This window comes from Protopterus annectens, chromosome 4.part1, assembly GCF_019279795.1.
Source record: "Protopterus annectens isolate FY-2018-M chromosome 4.part1, PAN1.0, whole genome shotgun sequence".
In the NCBI taxonomy this organism is placed as follows: domain Eukaryota; kingdom Metazoa; phylum Chordata; order Ceratodontiformes; family Protopteridae; genus Protopterus; species Protopterus annectens.
Window position 1 is genome coordinate 641,596,295 of NC_056734.1, and position 14,468 is coordinate 641,610,762.

The following is a 14,468-nucleotide window of genomic DNA, read 5'->3' on the forward strand; positions in this document are numbered from 1 at the left end:
CGTTTTCCATCTGTGGGTTGTGCCACAGTGGTTATGTTATGTGCTCCTATAGTTCCAGGAATGCATATCATGCACGTTCGTTCTTGGTATGTGTTTCACCTTGACAGACTGTAAGACTCATAGCTGCTCTCATACCAATACACCAGAGACAAGCATATCCCAGACCTCTGCCCAATTACTTGGATTCCAATGATGATGATCATGATGAAAATGCTGACGACAATGAAGACAGACCAGCACCTGCATGTGCCATTATCCCTGCTGCCCCCTGGGGAAGATATTGACCAACACCACATGCAGATAATTTTTAGAACCAGATCAGGGAGGTGATGACTAATGCCTTTTGGACACAGTTGAGGGACCTGATGGAGAATTTTTTCAAGGACATAGTGCAGGCCATGCAAGACTCATTCAGTGAAATAGCCCATGAGATCATTCATGATGTTCACCTCCATCAGGTTGGACCCTAAGGACCATAAGTATTGTCTGTGTAATCCTCTTGTGTAATGCTGCCACCATAGTGTTTGCCATATAAATAATTATACTGTATAACCACACATGTACATGCATAGCATATTGCTACCATGCCTATGTGATATATGTCCAATCATACAATGTAGATGTCATGTGACATTTTGCACTGTGTTGGTCATGGCATGCATTATCACATTAGACGTGCAGTAATCATGCTGATGTCCATGAAATGTTGAACTTGATGTATAAATTGCTCCATGTGGGCAGGTGTAGTACTCCTTATGTCTGTGTGAATGTGCATACTTCTATTCATGCAGTGCAGCATATTGCTGTTATATGCAATACACTGTGACCCTGTGTGTGTCACTTTAATGAATTTTGCACTTAACATGCTGTTACTGATGCAAGAGTTCCACTATGTGTGTGTGTGTGTGTGTGTGTGTGTGTGTGTGTGGGTGTGTGGGTGTGTGTGTGGGTGTGAGGGACTGACAGCAACTCACAGAGATTTTTCCCCATAGTTTACACACAACACAGTGAGATGGGTATGTTTTGTGGGGTGCTGTGCCATGTCTCTTCACCAGCAGGACATCCTTTGTCCCTGTGCTTTATATGACACTGTTGTGTCATGCTGTCACAATGGCATACTGGTTTTGTGTGCAGCATGTAATGGCAAGTGACAGTACCATGTTATATTATCTAAGTGTGGCTGCTCTATATGGACAGCCTTTCTTCATTTAATGCATAGAACAGCATTGTACCATTTATATATCCATCATGGAACTGGTGCTTTATATGCTAACATTCCAGAATGCCTTCTTTGGCTTCAGTCATATTTCCACATGCATTGCTTATTCATATACTTACCAATATTTCTACAGCTTTTGTTCACATGCACTGAATTACATATGTGTCTCTGCACATATTCTGTTCAATTCAGAAACCATGTTGTACCTTGGGTCTGTGAACATTCATATAATCCATGTTTCTGTGCTTTATTGTTGTTTACAGGACTCTTTTTTGCTCAGTCATACCCATGGTCATATCTGTCTATATATATATATATATATATATATATATATATATATATATATATATATATATATATATATATATATATATATATATATATATATATATATATATATATATATATATATATATATATATATATATATATATATATATATATATATATATATATATATATATATATATATATATATATATATATATATATATATATATATATATATATATATATGTGTATATAGGTCTACTATATTTGATCGAAATACCATTATTTCGAAAAAAGAAAGTACAACCTTACTTTCCCGAAAGTGGACTTCAACAAAAGTGCACTTTCACAAATTCCGGTTCAGCAAACAGGCAATCTAAATAAAACAGAGCACTACAGTGGGGATAAGGGAATATACGTGTTTCTCCACTGTAGTGCAATCTCAGAGTTAGTATATTTAATGTAGTGGGGGTGTGGGAACCACAGTCCCCCACACAGCGTGAGGTGCAGCAGGGCTTGCCCCCCTGCAAAATGGAGTTTAAATTGTTATTTTTTTATTTTAATTGCTGGTTCACTGAACCAGAATTATTGAAAGTGCACTTTCGTTGAAGTGCACTTTCCAAAAGTAAGGTCGTACTTTCTTTGTTCAAAATAATGGTATTTCAATCAAAGAAAGTACACCATGCATATATATATATATATATATATATATATATATATATATATATATATATATATATATATATATATATATATATATATATATATATATATATATATATATATATATATATATATATATATATATATATATATATATATATATATATATATATATATATATATATATATATATATATATATATATATATATATATATATATATATATATATATATATATATATATATATATATATATGTGTGTATATATATCACCTCAGGTGTTTTTTCTGCCTTTTGCTGTACATTCTCATGATAGCATATATATATATATATATATATATATATATATATATATATATATATATATATATATATATATATATATATATATATATATATATATAAAGAGAGAGAGCTATATATATATATATGTGATACTGATTCTTAGCTTGTGTACCTATGCCTGTTGCTGTTTAATGACTGCACATTACTGTGTGTGTGTTTTTGTGTGTGTGTGTGTATGATTTATACACTACCATGTTTAGTGCCATCAACAATGGAGTCTACCCATGATGCACACATTTGCCATTTGCTTCAATGTAGCTTAAGTGGACTTGAACACCATCTTATGTGGTTCACAGGTACATTTGCAATGTCGTATTAAATAGTGTTGTCCTACTTGTATTGCTTGTCTTCTTTGCTTTCTTGGCATGTCCTCCTTAATGTGCACCCGTGTTGTCCACCTCCCTTCAACCTTTGCAGATTTGGCATATATCTTGCACATATGCATGCTATATGTCAACCTTAATTTGCATTATCTTCTATTATTATGTAATTGTATTGTTAGAATTCCACCTTGTGCCAACCCTTTGGCCATTATACACATGCAGGACATATGCATACAAGTTGCTGGCTATTGCTTGTTTCATATCTTTGTTCTTATTAAACTTGTGTGTTATGTATTACCCAGAGTAATTTCTTGTACTTCATGTGTGCAACCTGACATTCCTTATATGGCATTATTTGTGAATTTTCTACCATTTATAATTCCATGCCATTAGGGGGGGTGCATGTGCATTAATGTTTCTTTTTAATAGGTTCATTTTAGGCCAATAAAGATCACACATATATGTCCGCACCTCTGTGTTGCCTCTGACATGGTATATGTCTGTAGGGGTCCCCTTCAAAACATCTAAAACCCATAACATCTAATTTCATAACATTGAGACCAGAACATCTAATACCCAAAATATCTAAAACCCATAACATTGAATTTAATAACATCTAACAGTACAAATCACATGAAAATAACATCCCCTTCAGATGTACTGGGATCCCAATTTCTTCACCTATACTGCACACCTGCTATCAGTCATACACATTCAAGTATGACTGTCACACAGTCTGCAACATGTCATAATGTCATAGTGCATAAGTACATATTTAGTTCTGCATTTCCCCATGACTATTATGCATCCCTACCCTATTTGTCAGTTTTCCATTGCCCATGTTGTAGATTGTGTTGTTTATGTACCTTACCTTTCCTTTCTGGTTATCTCTGGCCTTTGTCTGTCATGTGTTGTGATATTTGTTATATATGTATATCTGCTGCTTGCCCTTCTCCTCTGCTTTCCTTGTATGTTCCTTTCCTTCTATTCTCCAAAAAATAAAAAAATAGTCGGACCTATTCCCACCCAGAATGAATAAATAAATAAATAAATGCATAAATAAATAAATAAATTGCCCATTCCCTTCTGACTTTCCCCTCAGATTTTCCTATTCCAAAAGACCCCACATATGCTTTACTTTCTCCCTATTTACTTGAGTGTGTACATTACTTGTATTCCCCACACATGTCCCACACCCACTGTTAGTTATTGTAAGGCCTGGTGAAGTGACCATTTCAAATTTTATGGATTTTGTCAGAGTCTGTATTTTCCGGTGACTGTATTATATTAGTACATGACTTAGGGAGATAGCCATACTTATCTGTGGATCTAATGGATGGATTACTGTAGCTGTGCACTCCTTTAAATGTCCTTCAGCTTGCACTGTGGTTGTATAATTTCCATTGCTTTGGTACTGCGTATCATGGTTTATGATAACCTGTTCATGAATTATAGATTTGCAGTGACGATTAGACAGTACATCAGTACTGCTGGCCAATTCTGTTATGTGCTGAGATATTCCAAGTTCACTGTGGCACATTTGTATATTACAGGCTTATTGTCAGCATTTGTACAGATATCAGTGAAAAGCACTGGATTCCATGAATGTTACAGAATCTGGACTATTACATTAGTGAGAGGCAGGTAAAATTCTTCAAAAGGAAGAAAACAGAAACTTATGCCTCACAGCTCCAAGAAAATGTGGAAGGTAATAATTTATTATTAAAAAATGTGCAGCAAACTGTTTCTGGCCTAGTAAATATCAGCTTTGAAAACCTACAACATCTTTTCTGGGGATGTATCCACTGATTTATACTATAACACATGCATCTCCTATATAGTATGTCACTACTGCTTCGTTTTATAACCTAGAATCCATGCATAACCATTCTCCCACCTGCACCTAGAGCTCTTACAATGTAAAATACCATAGTAGCTATTGTTATATTATCAATGAATCTCAAAATTACAACACTGTTTTTGTCTTCATTGCCTATTCATTATAAAAAAAAATGTCACTTCAATTGTGTGCTTATCTAAAATGCAATTATACATTTCACTGTGCTCTGATTCTTGGATTAGTTGTATGAGAATTAAAGGTATTAGACCAAAAGGAAAATGCAGTCTAGCTGCAACTGTTATTTTTTTCTGTACCAGATGCATCAAATTTGTTCAGAAAATTAAAAAAAGCATGATAGTCATCTGTTAAAACAACACCTGTCTTCACCAGCTGCCCTAGATGTTACCCTACACATTAACCCTAATGGCTTTATTATCTGGTTAAAAACATGTCAGATTTCCAAATGTTCCGAAATTTGCCAAATGTTTAAATGAACTCAAACTAAAATACCTAAAATAAAATCTGTCATCCACTTGATGAGTATTTATTTATTTTCTGCTTGATAATAGAAAAAAAAAAGACTGATCCAAACACATTCCCATTTCTGTGATGATAAAGGCCAACAATACTAGAAGGAATAATGAAATACACACATAAATTGGCCAAATGAAATCTATTATGACAGGCAAACTACACAGAATGATAAAATTATATTTTACTAATAGTCTACAATATGTAAATATATAGGGATTATAGAGATGAACGAAAATCAGAGATATTAAAATGTAATAGTTATCACATTTTTAATTATGCACTGCATTACATATGAAGACTCTGGAAAATATACTAAAATTAAACATAAATTCTTAGACAAATACAGCAAACATAGAATGAGTATTTAAAATTAAGGAACTATCTGTTCCATTAGAATTAAAGGTGTGTAGTACCGCAGTGCATTAAACTTGCATTTGAAGGTTCCATGCAGGTACTTGGCAGGTCTCTGAATTATGAAGCAAACTAAGAGCCAGATTCCAAAAGAAATTTGTGGAAATTTACTGTTTCAGTAGTTAGCATAATGTTCATCATTGCCACAAGATCAGAATGACATTTTAGGACACACAGTGAATCAGCTATCAGGATTACACTAATACAGTCCAGAACACCCAAGAGGATGGCTCCCACCACTTTCCTGGCTGCCCCTGCCATGTCCGGAAACACTCGGCCCATGTTGCTCAGTGGAGGAGATGGTTGTGGTGATACTTGCACGGGTAGTGTGTGAAGTGGGTCTATATTAACATGTTGACAGGGCTGTTCACTGAATGCAGTTGGTTGACACATATAAAACGAAATGCCAAAATCTTGAATGGCCACAATAGCGATTTCTTTCTCAGACAAAAAAATTGTTGGCCGTTGTCAGGAATTTCCCATTTCCTGCACTCTAGTGTGATCATGGAATTGATATATTTAAGTAGGGTGTGTGTGGGGGCACATCACCCCACATTGGGGAGTGTGGGGGGCACCCCCCCCCACTTTATTTTGTCTGTTGGTTTGATTTGTTTGCTGTTGGCCCAGCGATTTTTTTCCCTAGGAAAATAAATCACTATTGTGGCCATTCGAGATTTTGGGATTTCATTTTATATGTGTCAACATAAGGGCATTCGATGAACAGCCCTGTCAACATGCTAATATAGACCCTGTGAAGTAACATGACTGTAATGTGACTGTCTCTATGTGTCTACTGGGCTCACAGTGGAGTGGCTATCAACAGATGTGTGTTCATGCTGCAGTAGAGACACTAATGTCTGATGACCATGTGAGGACTTAATGAGATGAGGTCAGCCTCTGCCAATTGAAGGTACTCTGCTGAGGGCATGTAATACCAACTTAGTACTTTGCCACTTCTATAGCACTGCTATAGCAACAGAAAGTGCAACAGACAGCACACTGTCTTGCTGTGCATCCAATGCAGCCATGATCTCACCATGCCTACTCTCCTGACCTTCATGTAATACACTCAGCTAGTGTGCCACATGATCAGTTCCATGGCAAGAAAATGAAGGTCAGCTCATAACAGCACTGAGAATCTCAGTTCACCTGTAATCTTAGGCAGACACCCTTTGACAAATGGGCATGCACAGCAGCACCACTCCATGTGTCCTGTGATGGGCAGTACCTCTCAGCTGTGTGGATGAGTCATCCTCATCACGTGGCACTGCATGGGACAATGGCTCATGGACATCATCATATCCAGCAGCTGCTGTCACCACATCCTAAGAATGTCTGGCCACATTGTCCTCAATATCTGAGGCTACAAAATGAGCTGCACAACTGTCCCATTCTGGGCCAGAGAATAAATCCAAATCTTTGGCCTGAGTGCCACAGTTTATGCTATCGCATCCCAACTCAGGATCAGTGGGCAGGCTACTGGAGCAGGCAAGTAGTGGGTGGGCTACAAGAAGAGACAGATGGCACAGGTTTAATTACATGTACAAACAATACATGATGCAGCTTGGTAATAACATATGGGCCAACTATATGCCTATAATATTAATGAGGATGTGTAATTACCAGGATGTCATGCCTGGGCAGGATTCATAGAGCCTATATAGCAGAGAGATTTTATGTATGCTACATACTGCATGCAATTGACAACTGGGAATAAATAAAATAGTAAAACATACCTGACATGTCCTAATAGGACTTCACTTCTGGAGGTGAGGTTTGAACTGAAACTGTCATAGGTATACATATACACTGATACATAATCATCAGGTAAAAAATGGCCATCATGCATATTTCAACAGAGGTATAACACACACACAAGATACAATATCACATGCCATTTGGCTGAGGATGATGTGAAAGTTGTTGTTGTTCTATGCAGGTGATGAAGAACAGAGTAGTCAGGAAGTGCACAGATACGATCATCAATGCTGACATGTAATAAACATATGGAGTGTCTTACCATTTATGTCATCGCTGTTTGGGTAGAGTATCATTAGTTGTAATATTGTTCCTGTAGGATCAAACACACTAACATCAGTATGTCGGAACGCTCCACAGTCATGACTGCAGGAAAAGACACATGACAAATACAGTACAATCTAACAGGATATGGAGACACTTATGTGACAAATGGTGAACATGTTTTTCAGATGTTCCTGAGTATGTAAAAAAGGTATCATGAATAACATACATCACAGTTTTGCTCAAATATGCTCTACCCTAAGAAAAAGGTGGCCAACGGTACCTGGTCTGTCTGTAGGTGCATCTGCATGGGCCATGTCTCGTGATGGTGTATCTGTAATTTATAATGGTATAAACAAATCATCATATTATCATAATCTACTGTCATGACATGTGACAGAGGCACAGAAAGCTAGGGATCACGATAACAGTTGTGACATAGGTTACTGCTATGCAGAGGTTGATGGACTTGTACAACTGAGAAATACAAACATCACACATATTAGTTGAAGTATTAAACATGTAATGCATTGTTAACACAATATGCAATGACACTTAGATTGGGAGTCCATGTCCAGTATGTGACCACGTTCCCTACACAATTGTGTTGCTGAACAAAATAATATGGCAATATATTAATAATTTGCACATTTTATTAAAGGCTGAGGTAATGTATATGCTGCAATGGTTTTAAAGTTATGACCGACATGTACATCCTGGAACACTGGCTTTAATACCTCCACTGGTTATACGATGATCATGACTGGTGGTATGATTCAATGCTAGGAAAACCGTGACCTCATCTGGAGAATTTGATGATGGGCCACCTCCTTTAGCATTCCTTGACCTCTCACATAGGTATACTTGGTTGGCAGTATGGATGGTCATGTCTAAGCAACATTGATGACACACCTCACTGGATCAATTGTGACCACCTACATCACTGATCATTCTCATCAGTTCATTCCAAATCTCCATCCTCCACAAAGTATTTCCCATCTGTTCAAGGATGTTTCAGCCATACTGGTGCAGAGCCACTGTTATAAGGTCATTCTCACACTGAAAAGAATTCTCACCCCTAGCTGGGTTTGCCATCTGAGAGAGTGTTATATGACCATGTTATATATTTTATGGAGGATGATGACTAACATGATGATGATGATGATTATGATGATGATGATGTTATACTCATTTGTCAAGTTATTTTCTCTACTCTCCTTACTGATGTGAGTTATTCAAAATAATCCTTTATCATGTATACTACTGTTATGTATTTAAGAACATAATGGGTATGAAAACAATATTTAACATGTATAACATCTTCACATGTAACAATCCCTTACATTACCTGCATAGGTCATATGTGGGATTTGAACCCACTGTGAATGGCAATACAACAACTACAAAATAGCTCTTCTGCCACATACTTACTACTTTACATAGCAACACAGTAAACAGAGAACAGTCAATGCCATATGCACATTGTCTATACTTCATATTCAATGTACTAACAACTATCATTATTTTACTAAGCATCAGAGTATATCAGTAAACTATGCATTAAAGTTAAAACTTACAAAAAAACTCAGAATTCATTCATCATTCTCCATTAACATAGCATGGACAGTACAGGTTAATCACAATAAACGATCAATACCTTTTAATTTCAGCTTTATCTATAATATATGCATTTGTAAGAATCAGAGAGTACCATACAGAATCTACATACAGCTTATGGAAACCCTCAGAATTCAACCTTAAGTATACCAGACACAGTAACATGAACCGGATTTTACAGCAGATACAACTGTATACCATTTTCATCCACTTTTCATAAGACCTGTTTGCTTTTAGGCAAATAACCATATGCATGCTTGTTCAATCCCACAACCACCCATTGTATTACATTTAGTTTCTATTGCAGACATTTTTGACAACAAAAGACCTATCAACATACATAAATTTGAATTATAAACATTAAAGATAACATAGATGTGTAATGACAGTACTGTATTTCTCACAGCAATGTTATCAGGTGGCAGCTTAACTTCGAAGCTAGCTGCAAGTCAGTTATATCTTATAGTGAGTGCATCTATGCTGAACTGAATCCAGCACCAGGTGATTTAGGCAGTCGCCTAGGGCCCACTGGATTGGGTAGGACCAACTAGCCGTGGAGGGGGCTCCAGAGGTCAGGGGGCTGCCACAAAATATTACATTTCTTCTTTAAAAACACACTCTGAAGGCATTACATTTCTTCTTTAAGGACAAAGTGCACACATTTAAACTAAAACAGAGTTCATGATTTAAATGAGCATGGATTTCGGATGTTGAAATGTGCGTGTGAGAGAAATGCCCCAATTAGGGGTGGCAGGTTGGTTAACTCATTCAGGCTCAAACCCTGTACCTTTAATGCAGGACAACAGAACCTGAATCCTCTACATCAACTGGCAAACTGTCATCAGCAAGTGCATTTCAAGGACTGTTGAATTTTTGTGCATTTTCGAAGACTATTGAGCTTTTGTGCATTTTCAAAGACTGTTGAGCTTCTGTGCACTGTCAAAGACTATTGAGCTTCTATGTCCTAATGGAAATGCTGTCCATTCATAAATCAAATGGTATGAGATGCACTCGCTATAGGGAACTCAACCTAGTATGTGACATCAGTAGGACTTGCTGGAGAGACAGATATGTCTCATATAGGTTACCTCTTCTCTGGAACAAACTCCAATTCAGGTGAAGCAGAGCCCCTTGCTGACCCTATTTAAGCATAATTTAGATTACTGGATGGGAAATCGCAAATTCACCCAAGGAGTATTACCTGTGTCCCTCGTGGATGGGGTCAGTAGTTGTTAACTTAGTTCCACTTAATACCTTGATATTGTTGGGAAGAGGGATTTTATTGGCTAGGCATGTAAGGTCCCTAGAGTGATTAGCATAGTAACCTCCTGTGATACTATGCATTTTCAAGAAATGTTGACTTTCTGTGTATTTTCAATGAATGCTGAGTTTCAAGCAAAGAGAAGGTTACCATTGCTCATTCGAAGTTTGTTTTCAATGTTTAACTGTTTTGATTAGCAAATGAACATCATCAGTCTTTGTGCTATAAACTTTAAAAGCAGTGTCAGTAGCATAACACGTAGCATACTTGCCTTTGGTGCAGATGACTGTAGCTTCTACTCCCACACCATGAGCATACTGTGCTTCCTTTAAAGGGGGCTGCTGTACTGTAGAATGCATCCTACATTCAATTAGATGCCTAGTAACTATGTACCTGTAGCTGGTTAGACAGCCATTCCCTATTGCAATATTACCAGTTTATCATTTTTTTTTGTTAATGTAACTTGGGCAGTTTATTTTTCAAGAGCAGCAGTCAGAGAATTTCTACTTGAAGCAATGAAATGTAAAGTTGTTTGCCAGCAGCAACCTCTTTATTAGTTATAGAGCTCTTTAATGTGGAATTATTCAGATGACTTACTTCTGCAGAGATTGTGTATATTGACTGATACTGGTGGATTGTAAACGCAGAAGTTTGAGTGTTGTTTTTTTTTTTTTTTGGGGGGGGTTGTTGAATTGTTCTGTAATGGGTAGTTTTATACTTATTAGTTCATACATCTTGTTTCCTTGCTTACTGGAAAAATGTTCTAGCCTATAAAATTAACACAATCTAATAAATGGTGCTGTATTATGCAAGGAGTATAATTTAATACAATCAGGATTGTATATCAAAGAACACATGCATATATGCATGGTCCAAAAAATGTGTGCAAGGGGCATATGGTTTGAAAACAGGTGAAAATTAAACATAACCTGCCAGTGGCAGATGCATTTTATTTGAATGTGGGTTTCAATGCAGTTGTAATGAATATGAGTTTCAAGGGCAGAGGAGCTTGCTGCTCATGCTAGGACTATTTTCATTGTGAGACTGTAATGTTTTGTTTAGCAAATGCCTATTAGTGTTTGTGCTATACAATCTGAAATAAAAGTTTTAAGTATCTCTAATCAATGTAAAAGTTAAGAAGAAAATATTACATACACTGACAGGTTGGAACAGTGTTTATGTTAACTGGGGAAAAATAGCCAAGTAATGTGACACTGGAATGGTTGGGGATGCTGTCACGGGGGCCAGCTGTAGGGGTAAGTGGGACCTGATGCATTACCATGCCTAGACCCCCACTTGACCATGATCTGGCTGTACACCTATGTGCCCTTTTACGTACCATTTGCACCATCCATAATTAATGAGCTTCAATAACATTCAATGTTTTGGAATCCCATTTTCATACGGCCAAGTAACTTCTAGAAATTTAGCACATTAACCAATAGCTTGATGTAGCAGGAAGGTACTCCACACAACTATGCAATAGATATCAGTAAAGGAGACTATTTGTGACACATGCTCAATGCCTTGTAATAGTCTGATACGATCTGATATGCACCAATTTTGAAATGTGATTTGGATATGTGTAAGGTCGTACCATTGCTACCTGCAAACTGAGTGAGTTCTCAGTTAACATTTATCTGAAGGCATTTTTTTTGGACAATGTTCTAGCTTCCAAAATGAAGATGTCAACCCTGTGCAGGTTTCTGCATGTCTGAGGACCAAAGTACAATGAGGAAGAGACCATCCAGATGCTCACTGTTTATGCTGGACATGAGCAGGGGATGTTAGCTCCCCAGAGGAACTTTGTGATGACAGAGATCTGGAACTAGATTGCAAGGAAGCACCACTGATGGATGGGATTTTCCAGACTGTTGTGCAAGTCCATCACTGATAGGATGACCAGCATCATAAGAATGCTCAAGATCTTCACCAGAGGGTTGCAAAGGTCTAATGCCAGCCTGCAAATGCCTGCAGTGTTTCATAATCCACACCTCGACACATACATCATAACATAAGTATTTTCTATCTGTATATCTTTATATGATTGTTTAAATTTGATTCATTGGGTGTCTCTACTGATAAGAGCAGTGATAATGTAATGGAAATGATATGCCATAACTATTCTTATTACAAGCAAGAGCAAGCGGTCATGCCAATCAGATCAACTGGTTAAGCAATGAGTCAGAGTGATAGATTACCCCCTATGTTTGGGTTCAAAGCCCATTGCAGGTCATTCTGTAAATATTGCTGTTCATGTAGTTGATGTTGAACATAAGTAATTTAAACCCTTTATTTTCTTGCGAAATATACAGTACATATTTTCTAAATATATAGAACAGCTGTTTTCCACTGACACCTATAGCACTTAGGCCTCGGATGACTACGCATTTCTTTATTATCCTTAACAGTGTGACAAGTATCACACATTATATTTCTGTATGTTTGGATGTTGAGTAATACAGACATACATTATTAGTCTCTACATTATACAACAGTTAAACACTGAGACATTTGCTGCAATATGACAGAATATGTCGTTATGTCATATAATTAATGCTGTATGTTATACAGCATTGTGCTTTTTCTTAGCTCAAACTGTTACTCTCTAGGTCAATGTATATGTCTTAATGGTACATTTGGGTTTTATTACTGGTATGCAGTATTTGCATTTCATTTTGATAGCTACATATTGGCGCAGACGTGAGGTAATTACTTGTTCAGATAGGCAGTATAGCTTTTTACACATCTGGTAATTATGAAGTACATTAATGCCTATAGCACCTAGGCATCAGACATCTATCCATTTCTCCTTTATCTGTTGGATTCTAGAAACATCCCTTAGTAATCTTGCATGATGGGGTGATTCTTCTGTCACCTAGATTAATCCTTTACATAAAGTCCAATATGAATGTCTCAGGGTAAAATATGGGTTAAAATCATTGATGTTATGGCAGATAGTTATTCAGTTACGCATTACAGCTTTTTTAAACATCAGGTATGCAGGAGGTGCATTAATGCCTATAGTGTTTAATTCACGGATGACTACGAATTTCTCCATTATCCCCAAAGATTTGGAAACATCATAGTTATGTCACTATGGCTGTATGAGTATCATATTGCCAACATATATATCTATATATATATATATATATATATATATATATATATATATATATATATTTATACTTCTCTATTGGCGGAGTATATTCAGTTGTAATTTAACATTGACTGACCTCCAACATAAATGAAATGGTAATGTATGACTCAACAGTGATGTATATGTTTTTTTTTGTCAGTCCATATCTGTCAAGTGCACATACAGGTTCTACTGCAATGCCTAAAACTGTGAACTTTACATTGTTACAGCTATTGGTTAGTGCTATGACCAGTATGAAGACATTCAGTCAGGACTGTATGGTGTTCTATTTCAGATGCATAGCACATGTTTAAAGGAGTCTATATTAATTCTTTGAAATAAGCATTCATCGAATATGTATTCAATGAAGGTTAAACAGTGAAATTCATTACAGTGAAGCATGGAATTTTTCCCAGGGTTAAGAACCATTTGCCCTCTAGCACTCTGGAACACACACTGTACTAAATCAAACCCACCCAAGTGGGGGCTGTGCCTTCGACCCCCCCCCCAACTACAAATACCAACTCCGGTATCACACTACGGTAGGGAAAAGGGCAAAATTGGGCTGATGAGAAAATTCTGTGCTTCACTGTAGTGAATTTTGCTGTTTAGCTGTAGATGAATACCTATTCAACTAAAATGTATTTCAATGAACTATTATAGACCTGCTTAAAGTTGGGCTTTAATTTTAACAGTCCTAATCCATGTTTTGAATCATCCCTGCATAGCCATACAGTTCAATGATTTAAGCTACATAAATCCATGTAGTCACAGCCAAGATGGCCTAGCTAGGCTGGTAGGTGCCAGGGTTGAAGAACAAATT